Below are 15,127 nucleotides of genomic sequence, written 5' to 3'. Positions count from 1 at the left end.
AAGCACTTAGCACACTGCCTAGTTCCGAGTGAGCACTATATAAAAGTTTGTTGTTGTTGTTAGCTGAAATCTGCTAATATCTGCAAACTTTTATCCATTGGTTCTAATTCTGTCCTCTGGAGCTATGTAAGTCTAGCTCATCTTCTACGTGAGAACCCTTAACCCCCTTAAAACAAAAATAGTAATCACGTTTCTACCCAAGTCCTCTCTTTTCCAGGATAAATATCCCTAAATCTTGCAACTATTCTTCAAACTGAATTTTCAATTCCCTTCACTATCCTGGCCATCCTCCTGTGCATAAGTTTTGGTTTACTAATTTCCCTATATGCACCACACAGAATTGAACACAACATTCAAGATGAGATCTGACCACACCAGAATATGCTAATTTTCTACCCATATTTCTTTGGATGTTATATTAATGTTCTCTAAGATTAAATTAGCTTTTCAGAGCAGCCACAACACACTATTGATATATTATGAGTTAACAGCATGATGAAAATCCCTTAATTTTGGCGTTTTTCTCTCACATAGACCATCACCTAGCTGTGCCTCCCCATCTTCTAGTTGTGCAATTGATTTTTTTTAACTTAAGGGCAGAATTTTGCATTTATCCCCATGATGTCCGGGGGAAATTGAGGCACTGTAGGGTATTGTGCCAGAAGAGGATACAGATAACATCTTGTACAAATCGTGAGTGACTCTCTGGGTGCTGGAGAACTACCTGTTGTCTTCTTCCAACCCAATCAACTAGATTCCCAACAGTCAGGGAAACTCTCATGATTTATGGAAGGCATTATCTTTGTTCTCTTCTGCCCCAGTGCCCCACAATGCCTCAATTTCCCTTGTAATTGGATCTCTTCTCTCTAGGTTTTCAGGACACCACTCTCTCCTAGTTCTCCTCCTACCTATCTGACCATTCCTTCTCTGTCTCCTTTGCTGGATCCTCCTCCAGATCATGTTTTCTAGCCATTAAGTGTCCCTCAGGGTTCTATACTGGGCTTTTGCCTCTCTTCCCTCTATACAACTTCATTTGGTGATCTCACAAGTTCCCATGGATTTAATCTCCATCTCTACGCTGATGATTCTCAAATCTACCTTTTCTACCCCAGTCTCTCTCCTGACCTCTAATTTCACATGTCCAACTGCCTTTCAGACATCTCAAACTGGATATTCAAGTAGACATATGCAACTCAATATGTCCAAAACAGAACTCATTGTCTTTCCCCCTAAATCTTCTCTGCCTCCTACCTTCTCTATTATTATAGAAGGAAACTCCATCCTCTCAGTCCTTCAGGCTCACAACCTAGGAGTCCTCATTATCTCCCCCAACCCCAACATATATATCCAAGCGGCTGCCAAGGCCTGTCGATTTCACCTCTGCAACATCTCCCAAATATACCCCCTTGTCTTCTCTGACATTGCCACCACTCTGGTGCAGGCCCTTATTGTCTCGTGCCTGGACTATTATAACAGTTTGGTGTGGATCTGCCTGCCCCAAGTCTCTCCTCACTCCAATCCATCCTCCATTCGGCCACTAACATGATTTTCCTACAATGCAAGTCTGATCATTTCACTGCCAACTACTCAATAAACTCCAGGAGCTTCCTATTGCCTCCAGAAGCATATACAAAATGTTCCATTTAGCATTCAAAGCCCTTCATAATCCAGCCCCCTCCTACCTTTCCAGTCTCCTTACACCTTGATCCCCAACATGTACTCTTTGATTCAGTGACATTGGCCTTCTGGCTGTTCCAAGAACAAGATATTCCATCTTTTAGCTCGAAGCATTTGCTCTGGCTGTCCCCCAAGCCTGGAATGCTCTCCCTCCTCCACTCTGACTACTGACCTCCTGGCTTCCTTTTAGTCCTAACTAAAATCCTACAAGAAGTCTTCCCCAATCCCTCTTCTCTCTGTGTTAATTATTTCCTATTTATCCTGCATATAGCCTGCTTTGCATATATTTATTCGAATGTTGTCTATACCCTTAGATTGTAAGCTCCTTGAGAACAGACATTGTCTTTGGCCCTTTTTTGTATCTCCAACACAGTGCCTGGCACATAGAAGGCGCTTAATAAATGTCAATTGATTGACTGACTGAATTGACAGAACTTGGGAACAGAAATGGATATGGTGGATGAGAGTAAAGAGTAAGGATGATGCTTAGGTTTCAAGCCTGGAAGTCTGGGATGACGGTGGTACAAAATTAGGGCAGTTAGGTTTGGGGGTAAAGATGATGACTTCCATTTTGGACACAATTTATAACTCCAACAAGCATGTTTTAGATGCTTCTTACATATAAAACATTGACCACACAAAAACAAAACATAGTCCTTATCTCCAACAAGCTTTCATTATACCAGAGATGCTGGCATTTCACTTAATTGCTCTCTGTCTCAGGTGTTTAAGTGTTGACTGTCCATTTAGACTGTGAGCTCTAGTACCTCCTAGCACCTAGCACGGGACTGGGCACAAAGCAGATCAGACATTCACGGAGCTCCAGGGACCTAGAGGGCTACATGATCCTATCCTGGTATATGATTTCCCTGATGGAGATTCTAAATGATAAAGAAAAACACAACTTTGGGGGTGAGGGTGGAGATACAGGGAAGGGGTAAAAGCAAGGTGTCGAGCAAAATGAAAAGATATTTAAGGGAAGGAAATGAAACAGAGAGAACAACCAAAAAGAATCCTTAACAAAAATGGACCACCTAACTGTGTGGAAAAAGTGACTTTCAGAATATCTTCTTTTGTTTCAAATCCCATGCTTAATTCTGCTCCTCTGACAGAAGTAAGTCATTTGAATTCAGATGGCCTCTTAAGGTGGATGAAATCTTTGAATCACAGAATTTCATAGATGGAAGAGCCCTGGAGGATCAGCCAGTCCAAACCTATTAGATTACAGAAAGGGAAACTAAGGCTGACTTGTCCAGAGATACTGTTAGTGGGAGAGCCAAAATTAGATCCCTGGCTTGTTAACTCCTAACCTAACGTCCTTTGGCACTCCCATCATCTTGCCTCTTCTTAAATGGCGAACGCTGGAATTCGCAATCAACAGTCTTAAATTTTCTAAGTCTGGGGCTCAGATTTCTCCAGGTGTCCATGCTCAGGTTTCTGGGGAGTGCTTACAACTCTTCTCTTCAGACACACCACTCTTCAACTTTGCCCCACTTACTGCCTAATTTATAGTCCTGTCAGTAGGGCCAATGGAAAGGAACTTTATTTGAACTATGTATAATTTAGTCTGGGTCTTGTGAAGTAGCATTTAACAATGAAAAAAATTGAAGCAAGCACAGAATTTGCAGAGAAAGGAATTCTTCCTCCCTCCTCTTCCCCCCTCTTCTCCCACGAGGGCCCCCTTTCTCCCTCCTGCCCAATATGCTTCCAATTCACTGAAAGCTCCTACAGCCATACATTTAAAGCAAAGTTATGTCAACAACACAGAACTGGAAGAACAAGCTATCATGGAATGTGGGCGTTCTTTTACCCCTCCCTTTGCTCCACCTACTTTTCTAAGCTCTTGTTTTAGCTTTGGGGTTTCAAGCATGCCGCGTTAGTGGCTTTCCACTGCACTGACACATGCAATTTCAGAAGGTCAAATAAAGAAACTATATCCTCTTCTGTTCTGAGGGAAATTCATCTCCCCATCCAAATATAAAATATGCTAGAGGCAGCTAGTGGTGGAGTAGCGTCCTGGGTCTAGAGTCAGAAACACCTGAGTTCAAATCCACTTTCAGATACTTACTAGCTGTGTGCTCAAATGCAAATCACTTAACCTCTGTCTGCCTCAGTTTCTTCAACTGCAAAAAGGGGATCACAATAATAGCAACTACCTCTTAGGTTTACTGTGAGGGTCAAATGAAATAGTATTTGTGAAACACTTAGCACAGTGCATGGCACATAATAAGCATTCAATAAACACTTGTTTCCCTCCTGCTGGTGAGCCACTAGAGAACCTGTTATCTTGAACATTCATGGGCCCATCATGGGTGTTCTAAGAAGTTGTCTTTTCAAGGAGGAGGCTATAAAAGCTTGCTTGAAGCTTAACATCAGAAAAGCAAAGATCTTGGCAACTGGTCCCATCACTTCCTGGAGAATAGAGGAAGAAGAAATGGAAGCAGGGTCAGATTTTATATCCTTTGGCTCAAAGATCACCACAGGCAGTGACTGGAGCCATGAAAATTAAAAGATGTTTGCTCCTTGGAAGGAAAGCTATGGCAAATCTGGACAGTATACTAAAAGGCAGAGACATCACCTTGCCCACAAAGGTCCATAATGTCAAAGATAGGGTTTTTCCAGTACCAATGTATGGCTATGAGATTTGGACTATAAGGAAAGTTGAGTGCCACAGAATCAACGCTTTTGAACTGTGATAATAAAAGAAGAGTTTTGAGAGTCCCTTGGACAATGAGGAGATCAAATCAGTCAATACTTAAATTAATTCAGGCTACTCACTGGAAGGTTAAATACTGAAGCTGAAGCTTAAATACTCTGGCCACATAATGATTAGATGGGACTTGTTGGAAAAAAGCCGCAATATTGGGAAAGATTGAAAGCAAAAGGAAAAGGGGGACAGCAGAGGAGATGAGTATATACTATCATGGAAACAATGAACATGAACTTCCAGAAAGAGTGGAGGGGGGGCAGCTAGATGGCTCAGTGGATAGAGCACCAACCCTGAAGTCAGGAGAACCTGAGTTCAAATCTGGCCTTAGACCAAACACTTGACACTTACTAGCTGTGTGACCCTAGGCAAGTCACTTAACCCCAACTGCCCACAAAACAAAAACAAAAAAAAAAGAAAGAGTGGAAGACAGAAGGGCCTGGTATGCTACAGTCCATGGGGTCCTGAAGAATCAGACATGACCAAATGACTGAACACCAACAAGAAGATTGTCAGAGGTCACTGAGTCCATCCCGTATCTAGGGCTGTGCCAAATTCATCTTAAACAAATTCTGTCCATATGTAACTATAGACAAATACATTCCATTATTGAACCTAATTAAAATTCTAAATGATGGACCTCATGGTTCTTTACCAGTGGCAGGACCAGCCAAAGTCCTCTGACTCTTGCTGCTCACTCAAGTTTGTTTGCCTGAAGCATGTTTTACATTGATTACCATGGTAGTTCAAGGTGGATTCCTGTTCACACAAAGATCAACAGGGATGAGCATGCAATATAAAGATGGTGGGGAAGGAGGTTCAGCATAATATACTTGAAAAATTCAAGTCAGAAGAATGGATCTGACTGTTAGAAGTATGACCTAGGTCAAGTTACTTAATCCTTGAACCTCAGTTTCCTCATTTGTAAAATGAGAACAGGAATGCTTCTACTACCATCATCACAGGGCTGTTGAGAGAAAAGTACTCTGCACACCAGGAAGGTAGGAGTTCTTAACTGTCTTTATGTCATATACCCTTTTGGCAGTCTGGCGATGCCTATGAACCTCTTCTTAGAACAGTGTTTTTAAACACATATAACAAAATTGGATTGCAAAGGAAATACTAAAATATAAAAAGGGGTTTTTTTAAGTCTATGGACCCCTGCTTTAAAGGGATTAAGAACCTCTGCTTTAAAGAATTATAGATCTGTGAGATAATAATAGACTTCTCTTTCAATAATCCTGTACTAACTAGCTTCAAGAAAACCCTTTCCAACTCAAAAATGGATGAGTTAAGTTTCCAGAAATTAACCCCTGAATTCAAACTCAAATCTTATCCCCAGAGTAAGTCCTGACTCTAAAACAAAACAGGCCTGAATTTATGCAGAACTGAGGGAAAAAGTAGAACCCCTTCTATGGGTTCCTGGAGAACAGAGTCAGTGATAGGATTGTAAGCTGTGTTGGATCACTAGGTAATGAGTAAGGAACCAGGCCTAAGAGAGTCAGGAGGACACAGAGACTGGGGTTTAAACTAAGAATGATCCAAAAGTAGACTGGTTATCTGGAATTAAAAATCATAAAAGATGCAATCATCAGAAACCAGGCAGACAAGAGTAAGGCAGAAATAAATACCAGGAATCAATGCAAGCACTAGGTAGTTAGCTGGGAACCAGGAGAATACAGATAACGAAGAGCAAAGCAAAACTGGAGGTCAGAAATCTAGACAGGCAGGAAGCAGGAGATGCAGCAGAACTGTAGGGACAGGATAGAATAGGCTGCAGAAAAAGGTTTCAGTTCTTCATTAGCTATCACCCACCAAAAGGTTATCAGGGACTGGCAGGGAAACACCTGTTTAGGAATCTAACAGGAAAGGGCGAGGATGTCAGCTGACCAGACAATGCCCTCTCCCTGACAGAGGGCAGAAGGATGAGTAAACAGGAACATTGACATCTAGACAGAGCTCTTAACATGAGGTCTGTGAGCTTCTTTTTGTTTTGATAACTATATTTCAATATAATGGGTTTCTTCTGTATTTTATTTTACAGATTAAAAAAAAACAATATAGCTTTGAGAAGGGATCCATAGGTTTCATCAGGCTGCTCAACGGTTCCATGACACACAAAAATGCTGAAGAACCACTGATGTAAGATGACTGATGGATCCATGGATCCACTCCCCACCCTCTTCCTACAAGCCACGAAACCTGAGAAACTCTACCAACCCTTGTGGGTAACCTCATCCAGCTTACTCATAACTGGTGCATTCAAAAGGTACCTGGTGTGTACTGGGGCATCTGAAAACAGGTTTTGGTTCCTTCTGTTTTTCTGAGAATAAAACAATGCCACTCCTAAATGCTGTGGACCTGGCCTTTAATTCTACACAGAGCTAATTCCTGGACATAATGTGTGTTGCTTTGCCTCTCAGGAAGCAAAATGGGCCAGCAAAGAATTAAGTGACTGGTGGAACTGATTGGCAGATACACCCTTGCTTCCTTTGTTTTTATGGTGGATGGTTATACTGCTATTCCTTTAAGCACCCCTGTGTGCCCAGGCACTATGCTTAGACAATGAAGATACAAGTACAAAAAACTGAAATAATTCCTACTCAAAATGAGCTTTTATTTTAATGACAAGATCCTTCTAGAACTAGGCTTATTTAGACCAGCAGGGGCATGCAAAACCATTAGAAATCACTGATTATATAGATCTTCCCATCAGTCCTAAATTTACCCCTAAATTGACTCTCAAAAATCCACGACTGTTTTCCTGGTTTTATTCAGCTCCTGTGCTAGTAACTCCTTACCTGTTCTCTGGGGCTTCACTGAATGGACACTTGCTCCTTCACCTCCAGCGAAACTCCTGATCCTCCTTTCCAGTACTGTCTTGGGTGGTCTTGTCTTTCCTGATTATCCCAGGGGCTAGAGCTCACTCTTCGCTTAACTAAAATTATCTTGTGCTTTCCTGGTGTATTATTTTGTACTTACCTACAAATGCAGATTTTTTTTTTTTGCGTGTTGCTTTCTCCAAATAGAGTATAAGTTCCTTGAGGACTGGGACTGTGTTTTTGCCTTTCTTTGTATCATCAGCCCTTAGCAGGGCACCTCACACATGGTAAGCATTTAATAAATGCTTACTGGCCAGCTAACGGACATATTGTTTCCCCAACAGAATGTAAGCTTCTTGAAGGGAAAGACTGTCAACTTTTTTTTTATATCCCCAAGGCCTGGTACATAGCAGGTTGCTTAGTTTAATGGGCTGTTCAGGGTTGTCCTCAGATGCTCAGACTCTGGTGATCTCTACTCAAGTTCCTTTCAATTCTGTCAGTTTCAATTCCACGGGCCATGAGAAGTGCAAAAAAAGACCCTAACAACTAAGCAACTCTGCCTTATTTAGGAAGCTTTTATGGTTTCCTGTTAGGACTGAGGCTAATCCCTAACCGTGACTAGCTCAGCACCTAAAGGTAGAACAAGTAAGAGAGAAACACACCTGACTAGTGACAATAGTTAAGAACTGACATTTCCATTGCTTTAAGGTTTGCAAATCGCTTTGCATAATTACTGATATCATTATACCCCTGTGATATAGATGCTATTGTTATCCTCACTTTACAAATAAGAGAGTAAATGACATACTCGTACAGGGTGACACAAATAAGCATCAGAGAGAATTTGAATTCAGGTCTTTATGACTCTAAGACCGCCGTTCTGTCTAGTCCACCAGTGGTGTCATACTCAAATAGAAACAGCATCTACTTTCTGAAAAACCTGGTAAGACTTACATGAACTGATGCTGAGTGAAATGAATAGAACCAGGGGAACATTGCACACAGTAACAGCAACATTGTGTGATGACTAACTTTGACAGACTTAGCTCTTCTAAGCAACACAATGATTCGAGATAATTCCAAAAGACTTGTAACGGAAAATGCTAACCACGTCCAGAGAAAACTATGGAGTCTGAATGCAGATTGAAGCATACTGTTTTCACTTCTAAAATCTTTTTTGTTTTTCCTTTCTCATGGTTTTTCCCTTTTGTCCTGATTCTTCTTTCACAACGTGACTAATGTGGAAATACGTTTAACATGATTATACATGTATATATGTATAGATGGTATCTATATATATACACATATATATATATGCATATATATAACATGATTATATATGTATAACCTGTATCAGATTGTTTACTGTCTTGGGGAGGGGCAAAGGGAAGGAGGGAGAAAAATTTGGAACTCAAAATTTTACAAAAATGAATTCTGAAAACTATCTTTACATGTAATTGGAAAAAAATACTATTATAAAAAAAAACAAACAACACCCATTAAACCTACATAAGGATCCCTACAGGCTACATACTAACTTGATTTTCAAATGTAATATTATCTATGTTTTATTATATTTTTATTTTGTTAAATATTTTACAATTACATTTTATTGTGGTTTGGGCCTCACTCAGAAGTGTGATCACTTCAGTGGGGCCACATGTTTGACACCTCTATAGTATAACACACAGAAGGGAAGGTATGAAAAGGAAAACAAATTCTACCAAGTATATGTTTGGGGGCTGCTGGGAACATGTTTAACTCTTCTACGGATGCATAATCAGCATTTGGTCAGCTAACAATACAGTGAGTCAACAAGTATTTCTTATGACAGTGAACACGGATTTCTAAAACTTAGAAAAAATTAATTACTTCTCTAGCCAGGGGAGAAAAAACCCAATGTGGTCTAATCTGTGCCATCCAGAAATCTGCAACTTCCACCATTATTAACCAATCCCCAGAAAAGTCTGTTTTTGTTTTCCCAAACAATTTTCACAGAATCCAGAGCGCCTGACATCCAGAATGCTGTTCTGAATGAAACCAGATCCAGCACCTCGTATAGAAGCCTTCACTGGAAGAGAAATTAGAGGATGTTTAGGAAAAGTCCATGGGGATCTCTAAGCAATTGGAAGCACAAGATCTGGAGTTAAATGAGGGGGAGGTTCATGGTAGTAAAGATTTGAGATTAAGCATTATCCTTTGTTTGGCTTAACATTAAACAAAATCCCACAACAATAAGGTTTACAACATCAATTACCACATGCCTGTCCCTCCAAATCAGTCCTTAATGGGAGTCATGGTAAAGACCAAAAAGGTTGGAAGAAATGAACTAAGGCCAAGGGATCAGCCTTAGCTTTGAATTTCTGGGCTTTTGCTGTTTTAAATTATGCTTCCATGTTGCTTCTATGGAACTCTTGGCTCAGCTTTGCAATGGAAAAATTATTTTTATGGTCTAAGCCTTAGTTATTTGTATGGGGGTATGACCATCCTGACAGTTTTGTCCTTTTGTGGCTTTCAACTCATTCTAGTACAGTTTCTGTTTGGAAAACAAAGAAACCCATAAATGTTTTATTTGTCTTTCTGATAAAACAACTTTGCAAAGAGATAGCACTTTATACTAGTCAAAGTTTCTGCTAGGTCTGTTTGTGGATTTATGTCAAATCAAATAACAATTATTAGACTATCCACTGCTTTCAATTATCTGTGTTCATTTTCTTCTCTTTTAGACTAGATCATTGAGGGGTGACTCTAAGTTGCCCATTCAGGACTGGTTACGTCAGGCAGTTTCCAGCAGTGTTGATGAGGGTGTTAATTCAGACTTCATATCTAAATACAGTACAACACCTGGCTCAGAGTAGGCACTTAATAATTGCTTGTTGATTGTAGCCTTATTACCTAATGGGACCCTTGGCCTCCAAGACAGAAAAACTGTGTTGCCTAGCCGAAGAGTGACCCTCACCCCAATTATAGATTAACTCCTAATGATGCCCAACTGTTTCACAGATAGATGCTGTTGGTCCCAAGGTGAGAAAGTGTGGATGGCTCAGTACAAGTTCACCCCCATCAGTAGAGACAAAATAAATAATATGCATATCCCATAGAAAAGAAACATGATATCCATATACAAAGAAAAGCACTTGGGTTTGCTTGTTTGGCTTTTTTTTTTTCATTTCACAACATATCCAACAGATGTGTGAGCTGGCAAAGGGGGAGCGAGATGTAGAGAGAGCTGCCAAAGTGATTTTCCTAAAGTACAGGCTGGCCCATATCAGCCACTCATTAAACTCCAATGGCTCCCTATTACTTACCTCCAAGATTTTATAGATACACACATATGTATGTGTGTTTTGTATGTATATATAACGTCCTCTGTTTAGCATATCATCATCATAACTTGGCCCCTTCCTACCTTTCCAGTCTTCTTACACTTTACTTTCCTCCATAAACACTATGATCCAGATACATTGGCCAGCACATAGTTCCTTAAACAGGACTCTGTTATCTCCAGTTTCCATCTGGGTGCCTTCCATTAGCTGTCCCCCATGCCTGCAATGTTCTCCTTCCTCACCTCTCCCTTTTACTTTCCCTGGCTTCCTTCAAGCCAATTCAAATCCTAGGAGAGGCCTTCTGGTCCCCCAGCTGCATTGAATGACTTCCTCTCTGAGATTACCTTCCATCTACTCTGAATATATCATGTATACACCTCACCTTGTAATTTACATGTCTCTCTCATAGACAATGTGAACTTTTCATGGGAAATGCCTGTTTTGCCTTTCTTTGTTATCTCCAGGCTCAACACACTGTCTGACACAGAATAAGCACTTAAGAAACCCTTTTTAACTGGATGCCAGACTACAGGTGGGAAGGAGAGGTTCACACCACTGAATTGAATAGAATTTCAAGGAGAGCTGCTGGGGACTGGTGGGGAAGGGAGGCAGTGAAGAGAGAAAAGGGAAAGCTACAGAATTCTTCCCAAGGACAAAGGACTCTGCTGCCCATTCTCCTCTATCTCATCGCTATTAGCAAAACCTCTCACTGCCTCAGACCCAGGACCCTGTGGAATCCATTACCTCTGGGCACAGGGTTGATAGCCATCCACAATCATCAGCCTCCCCAAAATCTCTTCTACCAGCGCCAAGAGTCTCGTCTCTGCAAGTGATTAATTGATAGGCAATCAACCACTCCAGTATTTTTGCCAAGAAAACTCAAACAGCATCATGGAAAATTGGGAAACAACTAAAGGAAAACTACAACAAACATCATCTATGTCTCCCCGGGTCTCATACAGAGCCCTGTTCTCCAATGCAGTACATCTGTATTCTACTTATTTCTGCCCTGGGAGATAGTCCCAGCCCTACCCCTGAAATTGCACAGAACAAAAAATTCATGCATCCATAGTTCCCCAGCTTGCTTTTTTTATAATATAGATATTAGCCTTCCTTCTCCTTTCCCATCAGAGAACTATGTTTATTTAAAAGCATTCCTTGGCTACTCCATCCCAAAATTCTCTCCTTCCTTGGAATTCCTATACCCCTTACTGTCTGATAACACACATCTGACACCTAATCATACAGTCATTTACTTTAGCTATATGTCATCTCCCCAACTAGACTGTATAATTCTACAGGTAGGCAACTAGCACAGTGGATAGAGTGCTGAGCCTAGAGTCAGGCCCTAAGTTCAAATTTGACCTCAACCATTTACTAGCTGTGTGACTTTAGGCATGTCACTTAATCTCTTTCTGCCTCACTTTTCTCAGCTGGAAAATGGGATACTACCTCTCAGAGTGGTTGTGAGGATAAGAAGGAGATATTCGTAAAACACTTAGCACAGTTCCTGGCACACATTAAGTGCTACATAAACGCTAGCTATTATTTTATTTATTATAAAGGCACAGACTTTCATTATATCTCCCATTAGCACCCAGCACAGTACTGGGTGAACAGTAATGGAATGACACATATAGAAATTACATTAACAGAGTAAGTACAAAATGGCAGATGTAAACCAAATGCTCTGCGATATCTGAGGAGGGATGATCATTACTGAGAAGGATGGGGTGTGGATCAGGGAAAGCTTCCTGGAACAGGCAATATTTGAATTGTGTGTTAAAGGATGCCTATCAATGAGAAAACCCACTTTACCAGGTTCTGTGAAACGACAGGAAAGCTAAACACGAAGGGAAGGCAGTAGCTTTTCAGATAGAATATTTCTGAATATTTGTTCACTACAGCATTAAATACACTATTAAAAGTCCTTGGGGGGAAAATGTTGCAGCTAAAGCAATAACTTTCCAAACAATGAATCCAAATATACTGTTTTAAAGAATGTTCTCCTTTTCATGGAAGTCACTAGGACACCTGAATTGATTTACTGTCTTTCTTCAAAACACAATAGTAAAACCTAACCACACTAAATTCATACTCATGGGGAAGGCAACTCAGAACTGGTGAAAAAGCTGAATTACATAATTTTTAGCTAATATTGTTATTTTCAAAGAGGTAAACAATAACCTGGGCTACTTTGGTGAAGCAATGTCAGTAAGAGATTCTTTTAGAATCTAGGAGACGTCTAATCTTCTAGAAGAGTCTAGAATCTAGACCACAATGATTAGATGTGAATAAGTCCTAATATCACTAATTGTTTATGTGTAAACAACTTGTTTACATTAACAAGAATTTAGGAACTTGCTAAAGGTTTTTTTCTTAAGCAGACTAAAAAAAAATCCCTGCTGATAACTTGTTTACATTTAAATGGTCCTTCCTTATAAAGAGTCAACTTAAATTATCCAAACTGAAACAGTGGCCACCACACAAACAGTTTACTGCTATTAACACTACAAATTTCTCAGGAAAAAAAAAAATGCCTCTCTCTACTCCTTACCCCAACTAGAGCCTGGACTCATCCCGGAATTTACAAGTCCATTCTAGCCACCCCGAGAATCTAGCATGTCATGGAAACGGTGATTCAACCTTAATGAGAGTGGAGAGAAAAACCGCATAACTCTCCACAACATTTTCCATCCAACAGAATTGAGGCTGAAAAGCCAGCCTGGGGTTAAAAATAAGTGAAGCTGTTTTCTGTTTGTGGCACTGTTCACTTTAGCTATTGAGTTGCCTTCTTTTTACACAACTCCATTTAAAAGTGAGAGTGTGTTGGGGGGGAGGTAGGGGAAGGAGAGGAATGCAACCAAGTGAACGTGCCAAGTCGTGAAGGGCCAGTGAATGCTGTGGTTTATGTCAGGCAAATTAAAAATTCCCCGCCTTCAGGGAGGCTATAACATTCTGTTAAGCAGTATGAAAAACAAGCTACAGCTGAGCTTCCGTCTTCCAATAACGTAGTTAGGGAATGATGGCGTTGAATTCTTTGGGTTTTGAAGGGCTGAGTCCGGTATATGTTCAAGCAAGCCTCTCTTCTTTTTCTTCCTTGTCTAACCTGGAAAATCCTTTAAGTGAAGCATCCTCATTCCTGAAAGAAGGCAGGACTGGATGCACAACAAAGATTCCAAAACCAAAGGAAATACAATTTTGTGGAAGGAAGTCCCTGGGGAAAGAGATACTTGAGTTTTCTCCCTGAATTCACAAATTTTGTTTTGAGGGAAGCTTTAATTCTGCACTGCTAACCAAATCACGAATGGGTGTTATTCATGTTGGCAAAAGAAAGCCGCCAAAGGAAAATGCTACCTATCTGTTTGGCCCAGGAAATCCCTGGCAGAAGATCATCACCTAAAGAGGATTAAGAGGAAAACAAAGATACACAGCAACTCTTGCAGAAGTAATATTCTCAGACTTTGGAAAATGGTCTGTCCCAGGAGCTGAGCGAAGAAAGGGGAAACTGTAATGACCCAAGCAGCCCTACCAAAAAGAGAGGGATAGGGAAGGGGGAATGGAGAAAGAAGGGAGAAGAGAGAGAACAGTGAGCGAATGGCAAGACCTTAGAGAGCAGGAAGGCAAAAGAAATTTGCCGAGCACGACTTATAGAAGAACTTAGCGACACTAACCTACCAATCAAAGTCTGCCCCTGGAAAGTACTGTACACCTAGCCCTCCCAGCACACAGAAATACGAGTTCGACTCTAGGTAGCTGCCTGTTGAAGTTAGAGAGAGATGCCCCAAATGGTTGCTGATAAATAAGATCTGTTCCTCTTTTCTTCCAATCCGCAGAATCGGGCTCCCAAATTCACAACTCTCCTCCTCGACTCCTACAAATGATTATAAGTTTTCTTACACATAAAACGTTGGGAGGGGGAGGGGCGCGCCCCTCCAAATTTTTATTCGCTCCCTCCTGTCTGCCAGAGCAGACCCCACAAAACGGGAATACAAGGGAAGCCTTCCCCACCCCATTAGCAGCCTTCCAAGCTGGAGGGGTAGGCAGGGATGTCAGAGGGGCAACGATGGCAGGGTGCCAGGAGAAAGAAAGTGGCTTTGGGAGAGGTGGGGGCGGTCCTGCTTCCCCATCTGCTCTGATCCGGGGCTAGGTTCCATCCTGCAGCTCCCAGGGAGGTGGGACAGGCACTTCTTGGGACAAGAAGGGTCCCGAATCTCCCTTCTCCCCTCCATACCCACGTCCCCAGCCCGCGCCCCCAGGGCAGGGTCACTCACGGGCAGAATGCAGAACGTCTCCAGCTCCAGCCGCTGCAGCCATCCAGGAGAGAAGGAGGAGGAAAAGGAGGAGGAGGAGGAGGAGGAGGGAGTGAGGGTTGCTGGAGAAGGGCGGAGGGGGAAAGGAGGGGTTGGACAGGGGGCGGTGCCGAGCCAGGAAAGGGGCCAGGACCCGGCAGACCGAGACCCAGGAACGACCTCCTATTGCTCTTTCCTGGCCTCCTCCTCCCCGGACTCATCGCCTTCCTTCTCTTGCCTTTCCTTCTCTCCTCTAGTTTTCCCTAAATACCTCTCCAGTTTGTGATCCTCAGTTTGTCCACC

General features: G+C 41.6%; 1 protein-coding gene across 1 annotated transcript in view; it reads right to left on the bottom strand.

The window, feature by feature from the left end:
- STON1 (stonin 1) overlaps positions 1-14,911 on the bottom strand; it is a 61,445-nt gene extending 46,534 nt beyond the window's left edge. The window contains exon 1 of the mRNA XM_021001251.2: positions 14,807-14,911. The gene's annotated coding sequence lies outside the window, so the exon portion shown is untranslated. The remainder of the gene's footprint in view (positions 1-14,806) is intronic.
- Between the last annotated feature and the right edge of the window lie 216 nt (positions 14,912-15,127).

This window comes from Phascolarctos cinereus, unplaced genomic scaffold, assembly GCF_003287225.1.
Source record: "Phascolarctos cinereus isolate Bilbo 61053 unplaced genomic scaffold, phaCin_HiC Scaffold_2;HRSCAF=192, whole genome shotgun sequence".
Taxonomy (NCBI): Eukaryota; Metazoa; Chordata; class Mammalia; order Diprotodontia; family Phascolarctidae; genus Phascolarctos; species Phascolarctos cinereus.
Note: the sequence above shows the minus strand (reverse complement) of the source record. Positions and strands in the feature narration are given on the sequence as shown.